The following is a 15290-nucleotide window of genomic DNA, read 5'->3' as shown; positions in this document are numbered from 1 at the left end:
AACAATTGTTTTCCATTACTGGACAGCAATAAACGCATTAAGTATACATTTGTAGTATATCCGTACAACAGCAAATGGCCACAAATAGCAAGCACAAAAGGACATTTCACTTCCAAATGAGTTATGTAAGATATAGCTGTAAATATACTCGTGCAGGGGAGTTGAAGCAATTCAATACACACAGTCTGTTGTGTACTGTGAACAGAAGTTACTGTTTTCATTTTTTGTGAACCACTGGCTGCTGTCAGCAAGTGTCGTCCTCTTCACATAAATCAAGCAGAACATAAAATGCTTCACATTTGCAATTACTATCAGAACTGAAGACATATTTATGGAATGTGCCATCCAAGGACACAGCAACAACAGATGTACGTGATCCGAAGCCACAGATACAGGCACATTAAGTGGATACTGTGAAATTGGCAAGTGCCCGCTGCGATTCTACTTAGTTACCAAGGAAGCCCATTTTGGAGAAAGTTGAGCGCAACTTGAGTTGGGTGTCCGTAAAGACAAATATGTGGATCGTTCCTTTGCCTCTCAAACAACACAGAAATTCTGAATCACGACTAAAGTTGATACAATACAGGGTTGCTGGATCAGAACCACGCCGCAGTTCCACTGCGAGAGTTCGACGAACAGTGTCCCACACGCGAATGAGTGTGCCTTTCTCTGATGCCGTGCCAGTTCATTGGTCTTGCTGATTACGTACCAAGCATGCTAATGCACAACGGTGTGCATTGACTGTAGCAGGTGCACTTCAGGTCCCTGCTTCGGTACTTCATAGATCCACCGGGTAGACACTGCGAAGTTTGTGTCCTGGGAAGATGAGTAGACATTGTTCACTGGTAGCCCATAGGACCCATCCCTCATATTCCACGTTCATTGTCCTTGGTCTCCAGAGTGAGTATGAGGCGACCAGGTTGCGGGAAGGTGAAGCCATGCATTTGATTACAAGTAGCAACTGACATGCTGTCTCTCCGCAAATGAACAGCAAGTACCCTCGCAGGAAATCTGAGTTCCATAATGAACTTGTTGGAAGCATCGTCATAAACAAGAACGGTGTTCTCGGCAAAGTTTAGTCGTGGATCCCAAGCGACAACAGCTAACAGGTTTGTCCGATGTAACATTTCACAGGAATATACGCTCCCGACAAGATAAAAATCTAAGTGGGCTTTTTCTACTAATGGCTCTACATTGTAAATACGCAATCATGTTTCCATACAACAGTGGAAACATCCTTGATCTTGATTTAATCACAAGCTTAAGAATCCTACTCCAGCTGCCAACACATCAGAAGATACTCGTTTCTAAACACAAATGAAGGCTCAAGTTTCCCACGTTCGAGCTTTATCGTAGTGCTATGGAAAAAAACGCTTTGCGAAAGGACAACAAATTATTGTTACCATATGCGGAACAATGGCAGGAACACCACGCAGTAAACAGCTGATTTCTGTCATCGAAAACTTTCCGCATATACACAATTAGTAAAGCTATTAATGAAATTTCGCAGTCAAGAGATTTTATCAGAAATTTTCATTGAAAGACATCAACAAGTCGGGTATATTAACAAAATGAAGCACTTGTTAAACCAGAAGAAAATCATCAATAGGAAATGATTGCTGTTTAGACTAGTACTGCTTTGCCATGATGACATGCAATGAACGCCATAGAGTGAAAACACACACACACACACACACACACACACACACACACACACACACTAAACGATCACGGCCACGGAGGCGCCCACGAAAGCGGCTCTCGGGATTGCAAGTGGCGATATGCAGCAACGCTCAGCCTAATGTGCCTCGCAACAGTAGTCAGACGCCGTCTCCATCATACATATACGGGAAAATGAACGTGTCTGCTATGTTGGGACACTCACCAGATTGGTTAGCTGAATCACCTCCCTGGCAATATCTAGCTGTGCTCCAAGCCTGTTGATTACTGGGATGTGCCTCGATAAGAAGTGGACAGATGGCGCATCTATCTCGCTGTCAGTTGTAGCCGTGAATGATGCTTAACGTAGTTTTCTGCAAGCGTCAGTCAAGACAAGGCGCATAATAGGAGCAACAAAAATGGGTACTTCCGGTACCGGGAATGGAACCCGAGCTTCCAGCGTGAGAGCCAGGCATCCCAGCCACTAGACCACTGCGGATAACGTGGCAAGCGCCCCTACATGGAACGTAGCAAGCAGCCACCCGCCCACCGACTGACGACCCGACAAGTGTAAGTGTGAGACCAAACTGCGCCAGTGAATCCTGTCGTTGCACCACACACTGTTCAACAGTTCACGAAAGAGACATTCGTGCCTTGTTGCACTGTTGCATTTGCGGGTAATGTCCGCTACTGTCTTCCAGACATAAAACATACATTTGGCAGAGGTGGGATTCGAACCCACGCCTCCGAAGAGACTGGTGCCTGAAATCAGCGCCTTAGACCGCTTTTTTATGCTTTCAGTGTCAAGCAAGTGTCGGAAAAATGGGCAGGGGTCAATAATTCTGAGGCCCGGCCTCAATGCCGCCCCCCCGTACCTGTTGCTCAAAATTGGATTTTTATATTTGTTGCTTGATTTTTCTTTTTTATTACTTACTGCCTATCTTGGCTAGGCTTCATAATTAGAACAAGCGTAATCGAAACGCTTTTTGAGTATAATCACAAAATAAATAAATTTCTTCCTTTAATAAATGTAAAAAATAAATATCAATACTTCCTTCATTTGATGCTGCATTAATATGTGGTTAAAATTGAAAGATAAACCGAGTCATCTAGCTTCTTTGCTTCTTCCTTTCTTGTTACATAAATTGGAGGCGTCTATTTGCTCTTGATTGTTAGCAGACACCCAGTCGTTCAGACAATTTTGAGCACATTGCCATATGTCTTTTTATGGCCTGGATACTTTACTATTTTATTATTCATTTTTCATATACGTATGAAAATCAATTATGTTGTCGGTCCCTAAGTCATTAATAATATAGCTAACGTATTTTCCATTAACCAATGAATTGAGTTGAATTTAGTTGCAGGAAAATATTGTATCTGTGGCCTGAGAAGTATCAGGGGCTGAAAATTGTCCATGGATGATCTTGTCAGGAAGCCAATTTGTCTCTTAACCATTTCCAGTTGTGTATATGCCCAGCACACGTGAATCTGTGTACTGACTTGTCAAGGAGATTACATCTGAGACAGTTAGTTTGGCTAATCCCGATTGAGTGTAAGCGCTCGTTGGTGCTAACTATCTTGTTGACTGATTTGTACCAAGCTGTTTTTGCATCGGATGAAAGACTACCCAGGTTAATATTCTTCCATGTAGTTACCCGTCGAAATTCGGATGTTTTCCCCTCTATTTTATTCTTCCCCTCGTTTTTCTTTCTGAACAGAGAATGGCTCGGGATGTCAACTGCCGCGATTTACTTATTTCGCCGCTGATGTAACTCAGGTTGATGAAGTATGTTCGCACATGACTGCGATTGACTTTTTGCACATCGACTGGCACGTGGAGTCTTCAAAGTCCGAGAATTTCTAATAACTTTGTAGTAATGCTTCAAGCATTGTCGTTGACAAGACTAGCGGTCCTCATGAGGAAAAGAGCAGAGGCCTTGTTCTTGATGTCAGTTAATCCCAGTCCTCCATTTCTGGAGTTTATGGGAGCTGCTCTGTCGTCCACTCCGAACTCCCCCCCCCCCCCCCCCCCCCCTGCAGGTCCGGGGTAAGAATAGGCCCGAGATATTCCTGCCTGTCGTAAGAGGCGACTAAAGAGTTTCAACCGTTTCGGCCTCTCATGTGATGGTCCCCCATGGGGTTTGACCTCCATTTTTCAAAAGTCTACAGAAGTACGAGCCTTTTGGGGAAGGACGCCTTACATGGTGTCTCACTGGTCCTCAGTGCACTAAGACGTTGGCACTCATCATTGTAACAGCGTCGTAACTGCACCCACTGTTCATCAGTTTGGGCCTAAACACCTGATGGGTTCCATAAGTTACGCCCATAGTGCGTCCCCACCTGCACCTACGATCATGATGGACTTTCCATGGCATCCAAATTTCAGCACGGTAGCCAGCCCGTTATGGTGGGGTCGTCATGTACCCTCTAGGTTGTAGCCCCCTGACAACACAGGGATTGTACTGCCGATACCTGAGCTGCACCCTCCCCACATCGGCCAAGGAGTAGATGCCCGTCTCCTTGAGGCATCAGGACTCCCGGCAACGGTCATCCTGCCAGGTGGCCCTTGCTGGGGCTGGGTGGCGCCCGTGGGGAGAGCCCCTGGTCGGAGTGGGTGGTATCGGGGCGTACATTTCGCAGATGAAACGGCAACATGTATTGGGTCGCTCTGCAGCTGAGTCTTTTAAAAAGAAAGGTACTGTCTCTGGTTCTGGTTCTCCTGCCCTTTCCCCCTTGGCCACTCCCTGGGAGGAAGGACAGGCCCGGCCGGCTTGGGGCGAAGTCCTTCCGCCGCTATTTAGTCTGTTCTCGGACCGATAGGGGGACGTTCGCCACCTCCAAGCCCATGTTCTTTGTCCAGCACATCGAGGTCATCTTCGGGGAAATCGAGGCTCTCAGTGAAATGAGTTCGGGGTCCATTCTTATAAAGACCACCTCCGCCACTCAGTCGGCGGCGCTCCAGGCGTGCGACCGACTAGGGGACATCCCAGTGTCCATTGTCCCGCATCTGGCACTGAATAGGATGCAGGGGGTTATTTTTCATTGGGACCTCCTGCTGCAATCTCATGAGGAGCTCAGGGACAACCTGGAGCGCCGAGAGTGTATTTCGTCCGGCGAGTTCAGCGCGGCACCAAAGACGGTCGCATCGACACTGGGGCCTTTATCCTCACCTTCGAGGGGGACGTTCTCCCGGAGAAGGTAAAGGTGATGTGCTACCGGTGCAACATGCGACCTTACGTCCCGCCTCCTATGTGCTGCTTTCAGTGTTCGTGCTTTGGGCACATGTCATCACGGTGTGAGGCTGAGCCCCTTTGTGGCGATTGTGGATGTCCTCTTCGTGAGGAACATACATGCACCCCACCAACTCGGTGCGTCAATTGTCCTGGCATCCACTCACCTAGATCTTCAGACTGCCCCGTGTATCAGAAGGAGAAGAAGATTCAAGAATTGAAAACTTTGGATCGCCTCTCTTATTCTGAGGCCAGGAAGAAGTATGACCGCCTCCATCCCATGACATTGACGACTTCGTTTGCCTTCCACAGTATCCTCACCCTTATCCTGTCCCCCCCTCCACCTCCTCACCCCATCCAGGGTCTATGCCTCTGCCCCCCAAATCCCTCCCTTCCAAATCCTCCTCCCTTGCGGCCCCTGCCCCCTCTGCCCCAGGGGCCACCCTTCCTCCCCCTCCGCCACCTGAGAAGCGATCCTCTTCTCAGGCATCCATCGAGGAAACGTTCCGGACCCCGGTTTCCAAGGTCCGGCGTTCCAAAATGGAACCCGGACGTGAGGACCTTCTTCGGGTCGAGCCCACCATCCCTGTGCCTCATCGGACTTCCAAGAAGTCCCCACCCCGGCGCATTTCGTCTGACGCTCCATCCGCGAGTCGCTGCTCCCAGCCATCCTCAGTTTCGTTGGGACGCTCTGCTGCCAGGCGCTCAGCTGGCCTCTCATCGGCGAATGATGCTGCCCCTCCTACACAACCCGGGAAAGCGGCCACAGCTGGCGACGACTCGGTGGAACAGGATCCGCCTCCCGCCGGTTGTAGCGTTGTTCCCTCGAAACCTGGCCCTCCGCGGCTGTCGAGGTGACCAGCTCTTCACCCGTTTCGTTCCCCCCTTTGTTCTGACTAGCGATGGCTTTGTTACATCAGAGGTATTCGATATAATCGGGAGGAATTACAACTGCTCCTCCACTTCCACCTGCACTGTCTGCTCGCCCTTGGTCTCCAGGAAACCAAGTTGCGCCCAACTGACCGTATTGCTTTTACCCACTATACCTCGGAGCGGTCTCACCTCACCCCTGTGGACGGTATTCCAGCTCATGGTGGGGTCATGTTGCTCGTTCGGGACAATGTCTATCACCATCCCATCCCATTGACCACTCCACTCCACTCCACTCCAAGCAATAGCTGTCTGTATTACTCTTTCTGCCTTTACTTTTTCTGTTTGTACCGTCTACACTCCATCGTCATCCGCAGTTAGTCGGGCTGACATGATGCACTTGATTGTTCAGCTTCCTCCGCCGTTTTTATTGTTTCGCGACTTCAATGCCCATCATCCCCTTTGGGGCTCTCCTGCATCCTGTCAGAGAGGCTCCCTCTTGGCGGATGTCTTCAACCATCTCAATCTTGTCTGCCTCAATACTGGCGCCCCGACTTCCCTCTCGGACTCTACTCATACCTACTCCCACTTGGACCTCTCGATCTGTTCTACCACTCTTGCCCATCGGTTCGAGTGGTATGTCCTTTCTGACACTTTTTAGAGCGACCACTTCCCCTGTGTCGTTCGTCTCCTACACCACACCCCATCCCCACGTCCTTCGAGCTGGAACATACCAAAAGCTGACTGGGGACTTTATTCCTCTCTGGCGACCTTTCCGGACCACGATTTTCTCAGTTGTGACAGTCAGGTCCAGTACCTCACGGCTGTTGTCATCAATGCTGCCGAACGTTCCATTCCTTGTACTACCTCTTCCTCACGTCGCGTTTCCGTCCCCTGGTGGAATGAGGCTTGTAGAGAGACTATCCGTGCTCGACGACGTGCTTTACGCACCTTTCGCCGCCATCCTACGTTGGCGAATTGTATTGGATACAAACGACTCCAAGCGCAATGCCGTAGAGTCATCAAAGACAGCAAAAAGCTTGTTAAGCCTCTTTCACCAGCTCCTTTAACAGTTGTACTCCCTCTTCTGTCGTCTGGGGTGGCCTGCGCCGGCTGTTCGGCATTAAGGCCCACTCCTCGGTACCTGGCCTGACTGAAGGTGGTGAGGTCCGTGTTGATCCTGTGGATGTCTCCAACGCCTTCGGTCGCTTTTTCGCGGAGGTTTCAAGCTCCGCTCATTACCACCCTGCCTTCCTTTCCAGGAAAGTGGCAGAAGAGGCTCGGCGACCTTCCTTCCACTCGCTGAATCTGGAAACTTATAATGCCCCCTTTACTTTGCGGGAACTCGAACGTGCACTCGCACTGTCCCGGTCCTCTGCTCCGGAGCCAGATACCATTCACGTTCAAATGCTGGCACACCTTTCTCCGGCAGGCAAAAGCTTCCTTCTTCATAGCTACAATCGCGTCAGGACCGAAGGTCAGGTCCCCATGCGTTGGCGTGACGCCGTCTTTGTTCCTATACCCAAACCCGGGAAGGATAGACACCTTCCTTCTAGTTACCGCCCCATTTCTCTTACAAGCTGTGTCTGTAAGGTGATGGAGCGCATGGTTAACGCTCGGTTAGTCTGGATTCTTGAATCTCGATGGCTACTTACCAATGTTCAATGCGGCTTTCGTCGCCGCCGCTCCGCTGATGACCACCTTGTGACCTCGTCGACATTCATCATGAGCAACTTCTGGCGAAAGCGCCGAACGGTAGCAGTGTTCTTCGATTTGGAGAAGGCTTCAGATACCTGTTGCAGAGGAGGTATCCTCCGCACTATGCACAGGTGGGGTCTACGCGGTCGCCTGCCCCTTTTTATTGATTCCTTTTTAACACACCGAAAGTTTAGCGTACGTGTGGGTTCCGCCTTGTCCGACGTCTTCCTCTAGGAGAACGGAGTGCCTCAGGGCTCCGTCTTGAGCGTAGCCCTTTTTGCCATAGCGATCAATCCTATTACGGATTGTATTCCACCTAATGTCTCGGGCTCTCTCTTTGTCGATGACTTCGCGATCTACTGCAGTGCCCAGAGAACATGCCTCCTGGAGCACTGCCTTCAGCGTTGTCTAGACAGCCTATACTCATGGAGTGTGGCAAATGGCTTCCGGTTCTCTGAGGAGAAGACAGTTTGCATCAACTTTTGGCGATATAAAGCGTTCCTTCCGCCATCCTTACATCTCGGTCCCGTTGTTCTCCCATTCGTGGAAACAACTAAGTTTCTAGGGCTCACACTGGACAGGAAACTTTGTTGGTCTCCGCACATCTCTTACTTCGCTGCCCGTTGTACACGTTCCCTTAATGTCCTCAGAGTTCTTAGTGGTTCATCTTGGGGAGCGGATCGCACTGTCCTGCTTAGCTTGTATCGGTCCATAGTCTGATCGAAGCTGGATTATGGGAGCCTCGTCTATTCGTCTGCTCGGCCATCCCTCTTACGCCGTCTCAGCTCCATCCACCATACGGGATTACGTCTTGCGACCGGAGCCTTCTACACTAGTCCTGTCGAGAGTCTTTATGCTGAAGCTACCGAATTACCATTGACCTACCGGCGCGACGTACTGCTGTGTCGGTATGCCTGCCGGCTGTTGTCAATGCCCGACCACCCCTCTTATCAGTCCTTCTTCGCAGATTCTCTCGACCGTCAGTATGGGTTGTATGTGTCTGCCCTGCTGCCCCCTGGAGTCCGCTTTCGTCGCCTGCTTCGACAATTGGATTTTGCCCTCCCTACCACCTTCAGAGAGGGTGAGAGCCCGACTCCACCTTGGCTCCAGGCTCCAGTTCATATTTATCTCGACCTCAGCTCGCTCCCGATGGAGGGTACTCTGGCTGCAGTGTATTGCTCACGGTTTGTCGAACTTCGTGCGCGACTTGCCAGTCACATCGTTATTTACACCGATGGCTCCAAAACTGGCGATAGTGTCGGTTGTGCCTTTGTCGTCGGGGCCGGCACCTTTAAATACCGGCTCCTTGACCAATGTTCCAGCTTTACGACCGAGCTTTTTGCTCTCCATCAGGCCGTTCAGTATGCCCGCCGCCACCGTCACTCGTCGTATGTACTCTGCTCTGATTCACTCAGTGCCCTTCAGAGCCTTGGAGCTCCTTATCCGGTCCATCCCTTGGTGCAACGCATCCAGCAGTCCCTCCATTCTTTTGCTGATTGTGGCTCTCCTGTCAGCTTTCTGTGGGTTCCCGGCCATGTAGGAGTGCCTGGGAATGAGGCTGCTGATGCTGCAGCCAAGGCTGCAGTCGTCCTGCCTCAGCCTGCCTCCCACTGAGTCCCGTCATCTGATGTTAGTGGGGTTGTTTGTAAGAGGCTTGTGTCGTTGTGGTGGGATGCTTGGTCATACTTCAAGGAAACGAGCTCTGGGAAGTAAAACCGTTCCCAACTGGTTGGACAACCTCCTCCCAACCATCTCGGCGAGAAGAGGTCCTTCTGACCAGATGGCGGATTGGGCATTGCCGGTTTAGCCACCGCTACCTGCTGTCCGGTGACCCAGCCCCGTAGTGCCCTTGTGGTCATGTATTAACAGTGCGCCATGTTTTAGTGTCGTGTCCCCGTTTTAGTCAATCTCGTGTTGTCCTGTCTCTGCCATCCACTTTACAAGATATTTTAGCTGATGACGCTCGAGCAGCTGCTCGTGTTCTTCGTTTTATTACTTTGACTGGCTTATCTAAAGACATCTAACTCTTTCACTTAATTTATCTGCATCTTTGTGAGAACTTTCTGGTGTCCCACCCCCCCTTTAGTTTTACTAGATTCTATGTGCTCTGACAATTGTGACTGTGCGTTAATGACCTCAGTAGTTGAGCGCCCTTAAACCCCCCCCCCCCAAAAAAGAAAAAAAAACACACGCCGAACTCTTCACCTCTTCATAGGTAGGTAGTGACGGTTGACATCTTTCCAGCGTTCATTTTGGGGGGTGGGAACAGTTGCGCCGAATAATAATCCTTTAATACAACGCAGTCATTAATTAAATTAATTCTCGGAAGTTGATTTAAAGTTCGGTGCAGGTTTTCTCTGCTGGCTCCTTGAATGTGTCCGGATGTAGTTTTCCAATTAATGGCCGCTTTTTTATTGGACACGTAGTCAGTTGTCCCAAGCGATTTGCACTGAGTGACTGGTGTTTTCCAGGTGACGGAAATGTGTTGGAAACCTCGCAGGTTTAGAAGTTGCGAGGTGCCGGGGCTAGCAGTGTATTTAACACTAAATTCTTCTAGAATCTTTATATGGAAATGATGCTCTAAGCCCCCTTTTTTCTAATTCCGACGTTTGCTGTTGCACATGGATTAAGAAAAAAGCGAACTGACTGTAATTGACCCTGCAAGTGGAGTAGAAGAGTTTGGCACCTGCAGTAATTTAATTTGTTAGAAATTAATTTGATACAGGAAAGTCTCATTAACGTAGTGAAAAAGGAAAGGGTTGCTCTACCGATCAACAGAACGAAAGTTCCGTCCAAAATAACAATTTGATTTGACTAAACTCAAAATAATACACAAAACACATCAAACATTTACAATACGTCAAATTGGATACTCAAATAAAAGCTGGGAAGGTGACGTTGTCCATAAACTAGCTTGTGACATTTATGACCAAGTGGTATGTGGAGCCAATTCCTTGCAACTCAAATCTTAAGAGAAACACCCAGCCAACCCAACATTAATTGCTGCTGCAGTAGTGAGAACTAACTGAACACCCAAGACAGAACCACATTAGAAAAGACGAACAGGCGCGCTCTGCTGAGCTCTGATTATCACATAGCAAAATTCCCTAATCTGCTGGTGCTACGGATATACATTGCCAAGCTGTCTTCTTAACTGAAGTGACACAATCTGGCGTACCGGAGGCGATGGCTGGTTGCTTCGACGTCCCGTCGTGGTGATGATAGTGTCGCGAGTGTAGCCCGAAACAAATTATCCTGATCTGGTTGTTCCACACAAAAGACTTCCTAGCAACAGAAATGCGCCTCTGAGGGAGATGAAGGCTCGCTGAGGTTACAGTGATTGATTTCAACAAGCGAAGTCACACAGTAACTCCGATACAGTCGACTTTGTCCAAAACTGTTCAAGACACACACATAGGTCGCTTGTATGCAGAACGCTCAATTGCCAACTGTACTCGGAAAGTTACATTGAAGTCGAAACTTCAGCAACTTCGTCAAACAGTTACAATTAAATAAAAGTATATTAGGCAGCCAACGGAAGGCAGCTGTCGAGAGCAGTGAGAGCCCACTCTTCTAACATACTCCGACCGAAAGACGAGAGCTGACTCTCTCAAGAGCACCCGTTCAAGCCGAACACAGAACATTCCCTCCCCCACGACAGTGGCCGTGGTTAAAACGTGTAAATCAGAAACTCGAAAACCGGCGGAAAATTCCACTCTATTGCTGAAGCACTACTATTCCATCAATGGAGGTACTTGGCGCCAATTTCTGCTCCGATTTTGCTACGTCACGCAGCTATCACCTGAGCAAGCCAAGCACAGTTGTGATTTTGCAGAAAACGCGGGAATTTGCCCGCCAAGACTGCCTGGGAACACAAATCATTCCCACGCCTCGCTGGAAGTCCGTCAGAAAGTGTTTTCACTAAGTTTCTACGAAGTAACGGAATCTCCAGCCCCAGCCACTCCTTCAGGCCCCTGTGGGCGTGTCGCTCCCGCTCTTATGACAATGTCGGCGTCTGAAAAGCATCCACTAAACTCCCTCACACCTGTCGGCATAACCCTTTCAAGATCAGCAGAACCGGCCTATCACCGGACCACTCAGGCGACGAGAGATGCTGAGTGGGAAGTCCACGTGGGAAGTAATAGCAACTTTTCATCACATGCAATTAGAGAGGAAAATATTCATATCTTCATAGTTCTCAATACTATCCTTGTAATGACAATAATGGGCCATACTTCCCCAAATCGAATTACTCAGAGTAAGAAGTAAATATGAGAGGGGGCAAGTCACTGTGTGCATCTAGAGGCATGCCAGTTCTCAAAGTCTGCTCTTATTGTCATTGGTTTTAGCTCCTGACACACTCCTGTACTTTCCAAAGAGGAGTTCTAATTTGGAAATGTCATCAGTGTTCCGTAATACAACACCTAAATCATCATCATAGGCATTGATGAGTGTCTTGTGACCTGCTAACGCTAATCCTGTTAGATTGGCGTGAAGCGTGTGGAGTAGCGGCTCTAAGGAAAACACAAATAAAAGTGTGGAAATGGGGCTTCCCTGGGTAACGCCACGTCGTATCTGGATCTGCGTAGTTCGCTAGCAGTTGACAACCACACTTACGCTGATGGCCGTAACGACGTTCATAACCACACTGAGGGCTCATTCGGCAAAGCCTATTTTCCTCATAGTTGCAAGAAGGAATCTGTGATCCACCCGGTGAAGAGCTTCGTGAAAATCGATGAAACAGGGGACACATTTGTTATTCGTCACGGAGGCTAAGGAAATTAAATCCCTGTATCCCGCTATGCTTTTGAAAACAGTTCTCCCAGGTACACAAGACTGATGTTGACTAACTGTGTCGTTGACCAAAAGCGAAAGTCCGTTGTTCAACAGTTTAGCTGATATTTTATAGTCGGAGGTAAGCAATGATATAGGGTGAAAGTTGTGTAGATTTCGCTTCGATGTAGTCTTTGGAACTAGTACGATATTACATTCTTTCATGGCAGCAGGCAGAGGTTTTCCTTGGATCACGTCGTTTGCCATTTGAGTAAATATTGCTCCAATGAGTGACCAGTATTGTGTATACAACTCAAGGGGCAATCCATCCGGCCCCGGCGACTTTCCGAAAGGGGACTTCCGGACGGTTTCGTGGACATCCTCTTCAGTGAAATCGGTAAGAAGTTCATTTTCTTCTGACAACTGTGAGGCTTTGCCGCCGAGAAAGTCTTAGAAAGATTCTTCGCATAACCGACTGTCAGAATACAGATCGTGGTAATATTCATAAACCTTGTTGATAATCTTGTTCTGAGACGTAATGGTCAGACCGGTCGGAGTTTGGAGCTCATCAATGAAGGTTCGTCTCCAATTTTTTGCGTGTCTCAATAAGTGATACAAGGAAGCAGTTTCGTCCTCTGATAATGTCTTGGCCTTCATGTTTAGTCCTTCCACCTGTTGTTTAATGCGGAGTAGTTTGGCCTTTTTTTATTTTTTTTAATGTCTTCCAGACGAATGCCGGAAGTGTTCGCCTGTTCATACGAATTCCGCAACATTGCGTAATAAAATTCTATGGTGTTCTTGAGTTATCTGGAGCGTTGAAGATTATATTGAATTAAAACGTTCCTCATTTTGGGTTTGGCTTCGTTGCACCACCAGTCCGTCAGTCACGTAGCGATCTGCTGAGCGCAAGTACATGTCCCACGTTTCTTTCACAACGTCTGCTAACTCATTGTCCTGCAGCAAAAATACTTTCAGGTTCCACTGACTTTCGAAAGGACGAGTTGGTTGTGCCGTTAAATTGATGGAAGCCAGCATACTAGAATGGTCGGAAAATATACAGGAATGGTCTCGACTTCAATTAAGGGTCTTTCCATACCTTTTGACACATACATCCTATCAATCCTGCTACGAGATGGTGGAGCTACGTACGTGAATTCAACAACAGTGGTACATTTAATTTCCCAAGCATCACTGAGTTTTAAATCGGTGACTAACCGCTTCAATTCATTGCAAACATTAAAATTGGAAGCCTGATGTTTTTTATTTAGGACACAGTAAATATCACCTCCAGTTAAAAGTTGTAGTGGGTTTTTCCGTAACATATAAATTATTTCTTCTTTAAAAAACTTTGCCCTTTACAGTCCGTTGGAGGTCCCTGACGGGGCGTACAGATAATAAGAGTAACGTTGAAAACTTTGATTTCTATTGCTCTGCCCGAGTCTGCTGAGTGGTAGGTTACAGGGATTCCTTCCCGGATTAAAATTTCTCCCCCCATATTTGTTTCTAGTGAGATATTGAGTACTTCTACATAGCCTGCAACTTTAAAGTCAAATATCGCGACTTCTTGCAGCAAATCAGTGTTAGTTGCTGATCCATAAAGGAAATCCTTTCGAGCGGCAATCTTCGGTTGACTTAATCATGTTAATGTTTGTAGTTTGTGTATGCCTGGCACATGTAGCTTCCATGCGAAAATAAGGCATATAAGAAATCTACTTCTAAGGAAAGTAATAATTGATCCTGGAAATAATAAAATGAAAAAACTATATAAAAACATTTATCGACGTATTCGGCAAATCATTAATGCTGTTGTCACCGAAAGTTTGCAAGAACATGTCGACACTTAGCAGTAGTGTTTCACGAGTTTGACTAGGCTGTCTCAATTAGATAGCGGATTCTTAACCAGGTCAGATTTAACTTTACAGTGGGGTTTTGCAAGTTTCTTTGAGGTTTTTCTCGTGGGACACTTCAGTAATTAATTCATATGATACATTTTTAGCTATCAAGTCATTTTTCCCTAGTTTTTGCTTACCTGCGTGACGAGATGTTTTGAGATTCGGCTGCCGTTTTATCCAGCGTCTTTGAACCTCTGCAGCCAATGTGTGTGCCTTCCTGTGATGCTCGGCTTGAGCCGTTTGTGTGGAGGTGCCCTCAACAGAGTCCTGTTCGCAAGTTTCAGTTCCAGTTTTAGTTACTTCCGCAACCTCCATCGGAGCGACTGGGATGGAGTGCTGTTCGTCTATAGGTTCGCAAAGCTGAGTCCCATCCGTCGCTATCTGTTCGTCAAAACTCGACTCCTTCGTCGCCGTGGTCTGAGCCAGTGATTCCGCGTCCATGTCTTCTAATACAATTGTAACCGCAGCAGGCGGCTGGGGGCCTCTGCTGCTGACGTCACTGCCTCGGATTTACTGTCAATGTGCTCATCCGCGTCCTCACCACACTGCTTTTGTTTACTTTTGGATTGTAGTGCATCATCGTCTGAGCAGTGTTCAGTTGTGTCAAAGGTCTTATTTTAGTTAGCAGATCGCATTCGTGGGTCGAAGAAATGAGAGCAGTCATTGCATTCAAGGGATGAAAATGAGCGACATTTACGGCAGTTACATCAGAAGTACTAGCTCCATCATTACAGGCCGGGAAAGGCTAATTATCGTTTGGCAGAACATCATTAAGTGTAAGCCTCTGACGCTGCGTTAGACTATTTTTAAGGACAAACATGACGGGGCAGTCTTGAAGGAAATGACCCGTTTCATTGCAAATATTAGACGTCTGGACGGGCCCTGAATAGACGATATGCGCTTTATGACCAGCAATTGAAATATAAGACGGTATAGTGACCTTGCCGTCCATTTCTACGGATCGTATTCCATTGAAACACTGAAATTTGTACACTTTAGACCACCTTTCGTTGGCAGCGAGCTGGATCTCCCCGTATTTCGAAAGTGCCTCTTTAATTATCTGATTATCTACTTCAATAGGATCATTCAGCATTCTTACAGTTCTGTGCGTGATATCCGCTTTTCGAATTGAAACATTACTTTCAGACTAACCTCTGTGTACAAA

At 47.7% G+C, this 15290-nt stretch overlaps 1 pseudogene; it reads right to left on the bottom strand.

Annotated features, from left to right (window-relative positions):
* Positions 1-244: 244 nt before the first annotated feature.
* The window catches only part of LOC124606043, a 54867-nt pseudogene continuing 39821 nt past the window's right edge, over positions 245-15290 (bottom strand).

Source organism: Schistocerca americana, chromosome 3 (assembly GCF_021461395.2).
Source record: "Schistocerca americana isolate TAMUIC-IGC-003095 chromosome 3, iqSchAmer2.1, whole genome shotgun sequence".
Classification (NCBI taxonomy): domain Eukaryota; kingdom Metazoa; phylum Arthropoda; class Insecta; order Orthoptera; family Acrididae; genus Schistocerca; species Schistocerca americana.
The sequence above is the reverse complement of the archived record's forward strand: the minus strand, read 5'-3'. Positions and strand labels throughout refer to the sequence as shown.